We start from the raw sequence: 12,254 nt of genomic DNA on the forward strand, positions 1-12,254 counted from the left end.
AATGGTGGAATGAGGGGGCCCTGGGCTAATGGTGGAATGAGGGGGCCTTGGGCTAATGGTGGAATGAGGGGGCCTTGGGTAAATGGTGGAATGAGGGGGAACTATGATTATAATAAGTGGAGGAGGTCTGTTGTGATCATCTTGGAGGGGGGAAGGGAGCCTACTTAATGGCAGAGTCATAAGGACTGTAATATGGCAGACCCGTTCTCACCTGGCAGTGAGATATAGGATGTGATGACAGGACAAAGAAGGAGCAAACAATCATACATGAGAGCTGAATGTAATACATGGGCTCATGGGCTTAGAGCTGGAAGGGACCTGAGGGACTGTGTCTAGTCCAATCTTCTCATTTTCCAGTTGAAGAAACTGAGGCCAAAGAAGCCTAAATTATTTGCCTGGGGTCACACAGCTAGTAAATATCAGGGACAGGATTTGAACTCAGTTCTCCCTAGCTCCCAGTCAGCACCCTGTCCACTGTGACTTGCTGTCTCTTTACCCCCATCTCCATCGAATGATGTAAAAATCTTGGAGTCGGGGGCAAAACTTTGATCAAGTCGGAGTGGAGGAAGCATCTGAGCAGTGTTAGCACAAAGGGACCTGTTTTAGTGATAGAGAGAGGGGGACATGAAAATGAGAGAAGGAACAGGGCATGTGGTCGTTTTTAATCAGGAGCCTTGTTTTACTTGTGGACAAGGTGTGACAATGTCATGAGGGAGTTTGTGCTGATGTTGAAATGAAGGGACCTACTTTAAAAATGGAGTGAGAGGGTATGGGATGGAAAGATGGAATAAAAAGGGGCTTGTGATAATGTTGGAGTAAAGGGAAAGAATGAAGGAGAGAGAATGGAGTGAGGGGGACTGTGATAATGTTGGAGTGAGGGGGGCCTGCTTTAATGATGGAATGAGAGGGGATGTGATAATAATGGATTGATGGGATCTATGATAATATTGGACTGAGGGGCCTGCTTTAATGATGGAATGAGAGGGGATATGGTGATATAATAATAGAATGAAGGGAACTTGTTATAATGTTGGAGTGAGGGGACCTGTCTTAATGATGAAGTGAGAAGAGATGTAATAAATTCTGGAGTAAAGGGGGCTTGTGATATTGTGGAGGGAGGGAGACTTGATTTAATGATGAAAAGAAAGGGGATGTGGTAATAATGTAGTGATGGGACCTGTGATAATATCAGAGGAGATTTGTGACAATGTTGGAGTGAGGGGGTCTGTGACAATGTTGGAGTGAGGGGGTCTGTGATAATGTTGGAGTGAGGGGGCCTGCTTTAATTATGGTATGAAAGGGGATATGATATAATTACAGTACAAGGGGTTTGTGATAACGATTGAATGAGGAGACTTGTTTTAACAGCGCAGTGAGAGGAAATGCAATAATGATGAAGTGAAGGGGGCTTTAATAAGGGAGTGAGAAGAAAGGTAATAATGTTGGAATAGGTGGGTTCTGAGATCCCGTGGAAGGGAGAGAATGATGGGCCAAAGGTGGCCTCTGATGACTTTGCATTGGGTTGCTTGAAGCACTGCTGACCTGAGGCACTCCGTGGTAACTTTACCAGAGGTGTGATGTTCTTGAGAGGTGTCACAGAGATGTACCTTGGTTGGTATGAAAAGAACAATGGAGATGGGGTCTGTGGGTGTGGCTTAAGAGGTGGGCACCCTGAAGCTCCAAGTAGATATCCAAGCCAATGTAATTCAGTTCAGCCAACATCTATTAAGTGCCTACTGGGACTGAGAAATACCAGGACAAAAAAAGGAAACAGGCCCCGCCTTCACAAACTTACATTCCATTGGGATGGAGAGGGAAAAGGGAGAGAGGATAAAATACATGAAAAAATAGGTAGCTGCACATGGTGGGGAGGAGGAGCCAGCCTCTGCAAAGGCAAGTAGGCAAAAGATGGGCTGGCGTGTAGGAGGAAGAACTAGCAGGCCAGGTTGACTCATACGGAATGCAAGAATGGGTGTAGCAGGAAATAAGATCATCAAGGAGCCTTGAAATGCCAGGCAGAGGGTTTTGGATGTTGTCCTGGAGGCCATAGGGAGCCATCAGAAAGGTTGGAGTAGAGGAGTCATAGAGCCTAGAGGGTTGGAGAAGTAGGCAAAAGACCTCCAGTGATGTATAGGCATGTGCACATATCCAAAGAGGCATAGCAGAAAGCCTACGGTATGATCTCAGGGTGACAGCCGCCTGAGTCATGAGGCTAGAAGTGGGTAGGAAGGCTAAGGGGGAGTGGTGGGTGATAGATGAGTGTGGCTTGGGAATTATGGGAAGTCTCCTTGACCCTGAAAGCCTGCCCACTCCCAACTATTAGCTGAACATGTTGCTCTAGACTTACGGAGATACAAAGTTTAGATAGGACCCTCGCCCTCATTTTCTAGAATCATAGATTTACAGCTGAAAGGGACCTCACAGACCCACCCCTTCACTTGACAGATGAGGAAACTGAGGCAAAGAGAGGTGAAGTGACAGAATGAGGCCACATAGGGCATGAGCATGCAGCAGCATGTTGGTGTGGAGTGTCCTAGGAATTCTAGAATAACAATAACTTCCCTTCCCATGACGCTTTGAGATCCCCAGAGATCTGTACAACATTTCCTTTGACACTGACTCCACTGACCTCCAAATAATAACAGCAGATGCTTCTATTAACAAGCATACGAGAAAGTGAGGCCCTCAAGTCCCTTGCACAGAAGGATCCTTTGAAGGAACTTGGAATATTAAGCCTGGAAAAGAGAAGGCTCAGGGGGAAAATGAGAATGGTTTTCCAAGTATCTGAAGGGCTGCTGCATGGACCTGTGAGGGCAGAAGCAGGAGCACTACTGGAGGGGAGGGGTAGCAAAGAGGCAGATTTGGGCTCAGGGTGGGGAGAAGCTTCCTAAGGAAGAGAGCTCTTGCCAGAGTGGAATGGGCAGCCTTGGGAGGTGGCAGCTGCCCTGTCACGGGAGGGCTCTGAGCAGAGACTGGCTGCCCCCTTGGCAGCTGGGCTGGACCCGATGGCCACTGAGGTCCCTTCCACCTCTCAGGTTCTGTGATATGGCCCTTTAAGCCTGGCCAGGTGTAGTATGTTTGTCATCAATTTTGAGCTGATCCTTCAGTTATTATTAGCCTTCCAGATGAAGAGGCTGAGGTCAGAGAGAGCAGATGACTTGTCTAGGGTCACACAGACAGATCCCAGGGTTCCTGACTCCAGGCCCAGCAGTCTCCCCCACCATGCTACAGGACTGCCTGGGGTGATACTGAAAAGATATGTTGGCATGTAATGGAACAGGGGCCTTAAATCCCTGGAGTAATGCAGCATGCAACACTCCAGAGAAAGGAGTCCATCCCCGACAAGCCTTTGTTAAGCACCTACTGGAGACCCAAGAAAGGGACAAGCTAGTCCTTGCTCACAAGCAGCTCAGCCAAAGAGGGCTAAGGGGAAGTGCTACGGGGAGCCACACCGAGTGCAGGAGTCATCTCTGAGGGGCTCGCCCTGAGGGAAGGGACAGCAACTGCCTGAGCCCTGTGACAGAGGCTATGTTCCTCAAGATGCTTCCCTTCTGTACTCTCTCTCCCTCAGCAACTTCATTCGTTCGGTCTCCTCCCTGCCCTGGACTCCCCAAGTCTCTCTCTCTCTCCAGCCCCAACCTCTCTTTCCAAGCTCCAGACTCAAAATGGAAGGATTTACCAAATGCAATGCTCTGCTAAGATCTAACTAAGAACTAGCTGGTCCCTGTATTCAAGGGGCTCACTTCTAACTGGGGGAGACTACACATGCTGAAGGGTGCAGTGAGGGTAGATGGCAAGGCCCAGAGGCCCAGAGGGTGCAGTGAGGGTGGATGGCAAGGCCCGGAGGCCCAGAGGGTGCAGTGAGGGTAGATGGCAAAGCCCAAGTGGAGGACACAGCAGTACAACAAATGACCAGGCCCAGGGACAAGACAGATGGTGATGTCTCATAGTCCTTCATCTTAATGAATAGATAAACATTTATTAAGTACCTATCACATGCAGGCATTGTGCTAAGTACCAAGGATACAAAAAGAAAAAGAAAAAGACAGTCCCTGTCCTCAGGGAACTCATAGTCTAATGGGGGAAACAACATGCAAACAAATATATACAAAACAAACTACATACGGGATATGTAGGAAATGATTAAGAGGAAATGACTGGGGGTCAGGGAGCGTCTTATAGGAGGGGGGTTTAGTTAGGGCTTAAAGGGAGCCAGGGAAGCCAGTGCTGGAGCAGAGGAGATAACTGGTAGATAAAGATAGATAGAGAGCACTCCAGGCAGGAGGGAGGGCAGAGAAAATGCCCAGAGAGAAAGAGAGAGAGAGAAGGCAGAGGAAGGAGAAGAAGAATGAGGAAGAGGGAGAGACAGAGAAAGAGGAGGAGAGAGAAAGAGATGATAGGGAAGAGAGGGAGAGAGAGTGAGAGAGAGAGATTGAGAGGAGGGAGGGAGGAGAGAGAGGGGGAGAGAGAGAAAGAGACAGAGAGAGAAAGAAATAGGGAAGAGAGAACAAAGGGCCCTCACCAGCTCACACCTGGCCTAGTGCAGTGGCCGGTGGGTCTCCCCACCCAGGTCCTCCACTCAGCTGTCCAAGGGATCCTCCTTCAGTGCATGGCTGACCAGGTCCCCCCATTTCCCTGTCTCCCTCTCACAGGACCAAATAGTAAGCCATCTGTTTAACCCTTCCTGCGTTGGCCCTTTCCCCCTTTGCGGTCTTCTTCAGTCCTACTTCAGTCCCGCACTGTAACCTCCCTGCTGCTGCTCAGTGCCCACGGTGTGCTGGGCACCGCTGGGGGCAGAATGGGTAGAGGTTTAGAACTGGGATCAGAAGTCCTGGGTTCTCATCAGGCCTGACACTTACTGGCTGTGTGCCCTGGGCATCTCGCTTACCCTCTGTCTGCCTCAGTCTACAAAAGGGGGACAAAAGCAGCAGCTGCCTCCCTCACAGGGTTTTGAGGATCCAACTGAATCATATTCATCATACACCTGACATGGTGCCTGGCACACAGTGAGTGCTTCATAAATACTGTTTCCTTCCCTTTCCCTCCCCCCTTAAGTGCTGGGGACACAGAGAAGGGCAAAGGCAGCCACTTCTTTCAAGGGCTTTAGGGTCTCCACACAGAACACTCCACTGCTCACCTTTTATCTTCATGGACAGGCCCTGGCTCTGTCATATGCTCCCTTCTCCCCCAAACCTTGGGGCTTCCCAAGCTTCCTGCAAGCAGCAGCTCAAATCTTACCTAGAAAGAGCCTGGCCCGGCCCCGTCACTGGGTGGCCTCCCCCTTGAGATTGCCTGTAGAGTACTGTGAACAAACAGACAGACATGTGAGTGAGACAGACAGATGAGAGAGAGACAGACACATAGATTGGATAGATAGATAAACAGACTAGATAGATAGATGGATTGAGAGACAGAAAGATGGATGGATGGATGGATGGATGGATGGATGGATGGATGGATGGATGGATGGATGGATGGATGGAATTATGGATGAAGAAAAGTAGACTGGATAGATGGACAAAAGGAGAGATACATAGATGAATGGATAGATAGGATAGATGGACAGAAGGATAAATGGATGAATGGACAGAATGATGGATGGATGGATGGATAGATAGACTGGATAGATGGATGGAAGGATAGACACATATTTAGACTGACAGGATAGACAGACTGACAGATCTTGTATGCACACAGATTTCACATATTGCTTCTCCCATTAGACTGTGAGGGAAGGGACTGTTCCTCCCTCTCTCTGTACTTTTGGTGCTCAGCACAGTGCCTAGGACAGAAATGCTTGTTGACCCACTTTGGGTCACCCTCCTCCTTGAGGGCCTTCTTATCATCTTCTGCCTCCTAAGTAAACATTAGACTTTCCTGAATAGCGTTCAGTGTGCACTACAGCCTGGTGCACCCTTCCGTCTCTTCTAGTCTAATGTCATGCACTCAATGTCTAGATAGCCTGGATGCACATTGTGCACACTCCCACCTCCACACTTTTGCTCACCCTGTTCCCTATGCCTGGGGTGCCCTTTCTTCTCCTTTTCCTTCACCTGATGAAATCCTGACTCTCACAAACCCTCCCTCCAGGAATCCATTCACTTTTCTCCTCCAGTCAGAGATTAACTTGCCTGCTTGAACTTCACATACTGGATTTTTGCTTTTGAATTTATCAAATAAGATAACATTTTATGCACTGTACAAATCTTATAGTGCTATGTAAATTCTCGTTATTGTTTTTATATTATTACTTGACAAGATACTCAGTACTAGGCAGCCAGATGGCTCAGTGGATAGAACACTGAGCCTGGAGGTAGGAAGAATTGAGTTCAAATGTCTGGCCTCAGACATTTACTAGCTGTGTGACTTTGGGCAAGTCAGTTAACCTGTCTTCCTCGGTCTCCTCAACTGTAAAATGCGGATCATAATAGTACCCACCTCCCAGCGTTGTTGTGAGGATCACCTGAGATAATGCACATATAAATACTTTGCAAACCCCACAGTGCTGTATAAATGCTAGCAATTATTATTAATTATTCCCTACTATCATTGATTATATATTGTCCCTGATCAGACTGTGAACCCCAGAGGTTCTTTCTTGTCTTTTACCCCCAGAGCCAAGGCCAGTATTTTTCACACAGTAGCCACTTATAAAATGTTCCATGGTAGTCAGAAAGGTGGGGGGGCTGCCAGAAAAGAATAGGGTATACCCTTTTCTGAATAAGATGCTTTTTGGTTCATTGTTTTTCCTTATCACAAGGGATGATTCATCCTGGGGGAGTTAGGTTTGAAATAACTACCAAGTAAAGACAAAAGGCACCAACAAGGCTTTTTACAATGTTTCAGTTTGTAGTACAAAGAATATTTGATTTGTAGTTAGAAGATAATATGTTCCAGTCTTGGCTCTGGGACTTTCTACCTGTGTGGCTTCAGACACGTCTCCAGTTTCCTCATCTAGCAAATAAGGTGAACTAGACAAGTCTAGTCTCCTCCATCCTTCAGTCCATAATCCTAAGAACCTAATTAGACTTTGATTGTAAAGGTATATGTCCCTTGCACATTTGGAGAGCTCGGCACCTGGGCTTTCATCAGTGTAGAGAGCTGCTTCCCAGTGTGAAAGCTTCCTCCATGGGGGCAGATTGGTCATCCATCTGCAACTGGTACTTTGAGAAAGTTGCCTGGAGCACTAAGGTATCCATGGTGAGGTGGTTAGTCAATTCAGAGGCAGGATTTGAGTCCAGATCTTTCTAACTCCTAAGCATTAGTTCACTCTGACTCTCATACTGAGCATTAAATAAAAGCAGGGAATGAATAAGTACAGGGAAGGTTTCTATTTGGGGATAGTGACAGAGATGAGAAAAAAAGAAAGAAGGTAGGAAAGAAAGGAAGGGAGAGAAGGAGGAAGAGAAGGAAGGAAACATTAAACACTGTCAGAGAGAAAAAGGGAGGGAGAGAAAGAGGGAGAGGGGGAAGAGAGAGACAGAGGAGGAAGAAAGAGGAAGGGAGAGAGAGACAGAGAGAAAAAAGAGGGAGGAAGGGAGACAGAGACAGAAAAAGAAAAGAGAGGGAGGGAGGGAGAAGAGAAAAGAAGGATCGATAAAACATTTTTAAAATGCAGAAGAAACCTGAAGTTCAGAAAAGGACAAGATTGTTACTACCTTATTAAATGTCACCGAATGAGGGACCAGCTGTTGATTTCTTTAGCATGGGGTGAGAAAATGCCCTCTATCAAGCACGCCAACACCTCTCCGCAGCTTGGAGCCTTACAACATTTCTCAGGGTCATCACCCAGCCCGTGTGTCTTAGACCTCACCTTGTCTTAGGTTATACAGAAATCTGTGTGTGCATAATATATGCTTTTCAAAATACTATGGACCTCTACTTTTTTGTTCTCTATACTTTGAAGTGTTTGTTTGTGACACTCAAATGAAAAAGAAAATTTAAAGAAAAATAAATGCTCATGAAATCCATAGCCCAGGAACTCTGTTGAGGTGGAAGGACACTGTGTTAAGTACAGGTGTGATAGCCTTATGTGTTCTCTGGCTCCAGTGTGATGACTCTGGGTCTGGAGGAGAGGTGTGATCTCCCAGGAGCTGTGAGAGCACTGGGTACTAGGCAGCTGTGTGAGAACTCAGAGGTGTGCTAGCACCTCAGTGCTTCTTCTGAGGGAGGAGGGAGGGTGGAAGGCATTGACACTGGGCTCTCCACTGGGGCAGCCATAGCTTGATGGGATCACCTGGGCCCTAAGACCTCATCAGTCTCAGTGTAAGGGAAATGACCCTTTTAATTTCCAGTGATCAGGACTTCAGGGAATGATTCACTTAGAAGCATGATGAGTCCACAGGGCCCATAGGACAGCAGGGTTCAGGGCACCAATGGAGGCAGATGATTCCAATACAGTCCAGCGGAGGTTCAAGGACCACGAGGTACTCGGTGTTAGAATAAACCTTCCAGTGAAAGATTGTTGTTATCTGTCGTCCTTTCTCAAAGAGGACCGATGACATCAGGAGGGTGATGTCCTGACTTGCCAGCGAATTGGATTGAAGTCAGGCAAGGCTGTGCAAAGTCACCAGCCTCACACTCTCCTGCAGTGTCACCTGAGGCCGGTGGCAAGAAAGACGTCAGGACAACTGGAGATGATTCCCCCCCACACACACCCAAAGTGAAAGGGAAAAAGTAAATACTTTTTTTACATATTTACTGAGCACGTGTTACGTGCCAGACACTGTTCTAAGCACTTGACAAATATCATCTAATTATTTTCCCCATTTTACAGATTAGGAAACTGAGGCAGACATCTGCTAAGTGACTTGCCCAGGGTCACACCACTAGATTTGAACTCAGGTCTTCTTATGCACACTAGAACTCCTAGCTGAAAGAGTGTGAAAAAGAACTAAAGACACACCCCTCAGGGCTAGGAAGAAGATGATGAAGCAGAGAGATTAAAGAGTTGGAAGGTGAAACAAGAAAGAGTGTGGTACCTCTGAAGGAGTAGAGAAGGGTGCCCAAAGGTCAGCAGGGCCACATGCTGCAGAGAGGTCAAGGAAAAGAGGCCAAGAAACGTTGTCATCAGGAGATGGTTGGTGTCAACAAATTCATTCTCTCTCATTTTTTTTCATTTTTCTGTCTTAGCCAGGGCAATTTTATCATTACTTGTGTGTACAATGAATGGGTGAACCAGACCATGAACATGCAAACAGGTCCCACAGCCTTGCTCTCTAATCAAGTGGGGTATGGCTGACTAATGTATAGTCTCATTCCGAAGACAAAGAATGAATTGACTTTAGAGACTGCAACTCCAGGTGGGGTTGGGAGAAGGAGCCAGATTACAAGGGGCTAACACATCGACTGCCAATGGCAGGATCCAAATAGATCTTGGCAGGCTATATAACACTGAACCCAATCAAAGAAGCTTAAAATTCAGTAGGGTTAAATATCAAATCTCACATTTGAGTTTAAAAAAAAAATCAGTCTCACATTTCCAGGATGGGGGAAGGCATGGCCAGAAAGCAATCAGTCTGAAAAAGATCTGAAGGGTTTAGTAGGCTCCCAGTTCCATAGGAATCAGAGGTGAAATACAGCAGCTAAAAACAAAATAAAACCAGGGAAAACAAGTGGATGCTGAATTACACTGGGAGGCATTGCTCCCCAAAAGAAGAAAGTTTTAGCCCCCCAGGTGTCTGACTTAGGCAGACTACACTGAAAATGTCAGGCACCAATAAGCTGGAGAGAGGCAAGTAGCAATGGGGAAGGGTCTGGAGTCTGTTCCATAGCAAGCAAGCAAGGATTCACTAATGGTCTGCTTTGTGCCAGGTGCTGTACTAGAGGCTGGAGATTTTTAAAAATCTAACAGTACTTGCCTTCAGGGAGCTTCCAGTCAACCAAAGGATACAATATGTATATCTATACATATGCATAGATTATACAAAATGAATCCAACTACCTTGGTGGGAGGAGGCACCGGCTAGCTGGGGGGATCCAGAAAGGCCTTGAGAAGAAGGGGATGCTTGAGATGAGCTCTGAAGGAAACGAGGGGTTGGAAAAGGCTGAGGTGAGAAGGGAAGGAATTTCAGCATCAAATACAAAGACAGGAAATGAAGGGTTGTGTGTGAAAAACAGCAAAAAAGCCAGTTCGTATCAAAGGAGAGTGATGCATAATTAGTATGTTGCAAAAATATGTTGGAACCAGGTCATAAAGGGCTTTAAAAGTCAGACAAAGGAGTTGGGATTTCATCCTATAGGTCATAGGGAATTACAGGTGTACATTAAGAAGGGGAGTGATGACGGAGCATCCCTTTGGGAGAGGACTGAGTAGAGAGGGGAGAGTCTTGAAGGAGGGGACCTGCAGTTAGGAGGCCATTATACTAGTCCAGGAGAGAGGTGCGGAGATGCTGTCCCAGGACAGTGGCAAGGATGCTGGCTGATAGGTTACTGATGTGAGAGCTTTGGTGGAGATCGGGACGAGAAGGGGTGGTAACTGATTGGATACGCAGTGAGGGAGGAGCTGAAGATGACCAGGAGTTTGAGAGCCTAGGAGTTGGGACACATGGGTACTCTGGACAGATAATAGGGCAGATTGGGAAGGGGATGAATTTGGGGAAAAAGATAATGCATTCTGTTTGGGACATAGGTTGTTGTAATTCAGTCATTTCAATCTGATTCTTCATGGCCCCATTTAGGGTTTTCTTGGTGAAGATATTGGAGTGGTTTGCCATTTTCTTCTCCAGTCCATTTGACAGATGAGGAAACTGAAGCAAATAGAGTTAAGTGACTTATCAAGGGTCACACAAGTAGTAATTGGTGGAATCAGGACTCAAAATCTGGTTGGAATGTCACTGGAATGTAGTTTGGAATTTCCAGTAGGCAGCTGCCTTAACTAATGATGTGAGACTTGAGAGTAGGGAGAGATGGGGCTGGATATTTATATCTGGAAGTAAGTAATCTGCATTGAAGTGATCATTTAACCCATGGAAACTGATGAAGAGGAAGAGACAGAGGGAGACAGAGAGGAGAGAGAAAGTATAGAATAGAATAGATAGTACAATCTAGTATAGGGAGAGAAAAGGAGAGGGTCCAGGACAGAGCTTTAAGGAACCCCCATGGTTAAGGTTCATAATATTTCTGATGCGACAGGAAAGGGGCATTCAGAGAGGGAAGAGGAGATCCAAGAGAGAGCAATGGCATGAAAACATAGCGGAGAGAATTTAAGAATGGCTGGTCAACAGGCCCATCTGTTGCAAAGAAGTCAAGAAGAATGACAATTGAGAAAAGGCCGTCAGATTTGGCAATTAAGAGATCACTGGTAATTTGGAGAGAACAGTTCTGATTGAGTGACTGCAGCCATACCCCACACTTGAGATGGCCCATGTGCCATGGCAGGACTGGACCAGCAACCATTATCATTGTCATTATACCTGCTATGCGTTTTAATGGTATTTTGTAGCAGTCTGGTACTACAATAGCAGTTTATTTTATAACAATTGTTATTCTATCAGAGGGCAGCCTCAGAGTCGAGGTGACTCGAATTCAAGTCCCATCTCTGACATACACTGGCTATTCGAGACCCCAAGCACTAGAGTCCTTAACCTCTCAGGGCCCTCAAACCACTCTCTGAAGACTAGAAATCACAAAGCAGGTTTGCCTCAGTGTCTCAGCTGTAACATGGGACCTCCCAGGGTTGTTGAAGGATCAAGTGAGATTATATTTGTAAAGCACTTAGCACAGTGCCTAACTAATAGTGAGTGTTGTATAAAGAAATGCTCCTTCTCTTCCCTCAGCCATCTCCCTTGGTAGTAGACATCCGCTCTACCAATGAAATCACAGCTTCAGCCCAAATACTAATACTGCGAATAATACTAGTACTATACTGGGTAGGAGATACAGTGGTTTAGGGTCAGAGAACCTGGCATCCAGGCCCTCCTATGACACTTACTGGCCCACATGACATGAGACAAATCACTTGCATGTGAATGATGTTATAGAGAGACAGAATCTTAAAGATCAAAGGGCATCTGGTCCAACCTTTACCTGCAGAGTACATCCATGATGTCCCCACTTTCCCCAGCTGACACATGGAGACTTCCATTAACCAGAACTCAGCCCTGTCTGATCTCTGATAACAAAGAGTACTATCATCTCAGAGAACAGGTTGTCATCCTGCCTCTGAACTTCAGGGCTGGAGGGAATCTCCAAGATGCCAACAGTGAACCTCTTCTCTCTCCTTGTAAGTGTAACAGAGGGCTTCATGAGAATAT

At 46.4% G+C, this 12,254-nt stretch overlaps 1 protein-coding gene across 1 annotated transcript in view; it reads left to right on the top strand.

Moving 5' to 3' along the window:
* SPACA6 (sperm acrosome associated 6) overlaps positions 1-12,254 on the top strand; it is a 34,202-nt gene that overhangs the window by 6,357 nt on the left and 15,591 nt on the right.

Source organism: Petaurus breviceps, unplaced genomic scaffold (assembly GCF_028583685.1).
Source record: "Petaurus breviceps papuanus isolate PSGF00001 unplaced genomic scaffold, PetGlider_PUasm1.0 185, whole genome shotgun sequence".
Lineage (NCBI taxonomy): Eukaryota > Metazoa > Chordata > Mammalia > Diprotodontia > Petauridae > Petaurus > Petaurus breviceps.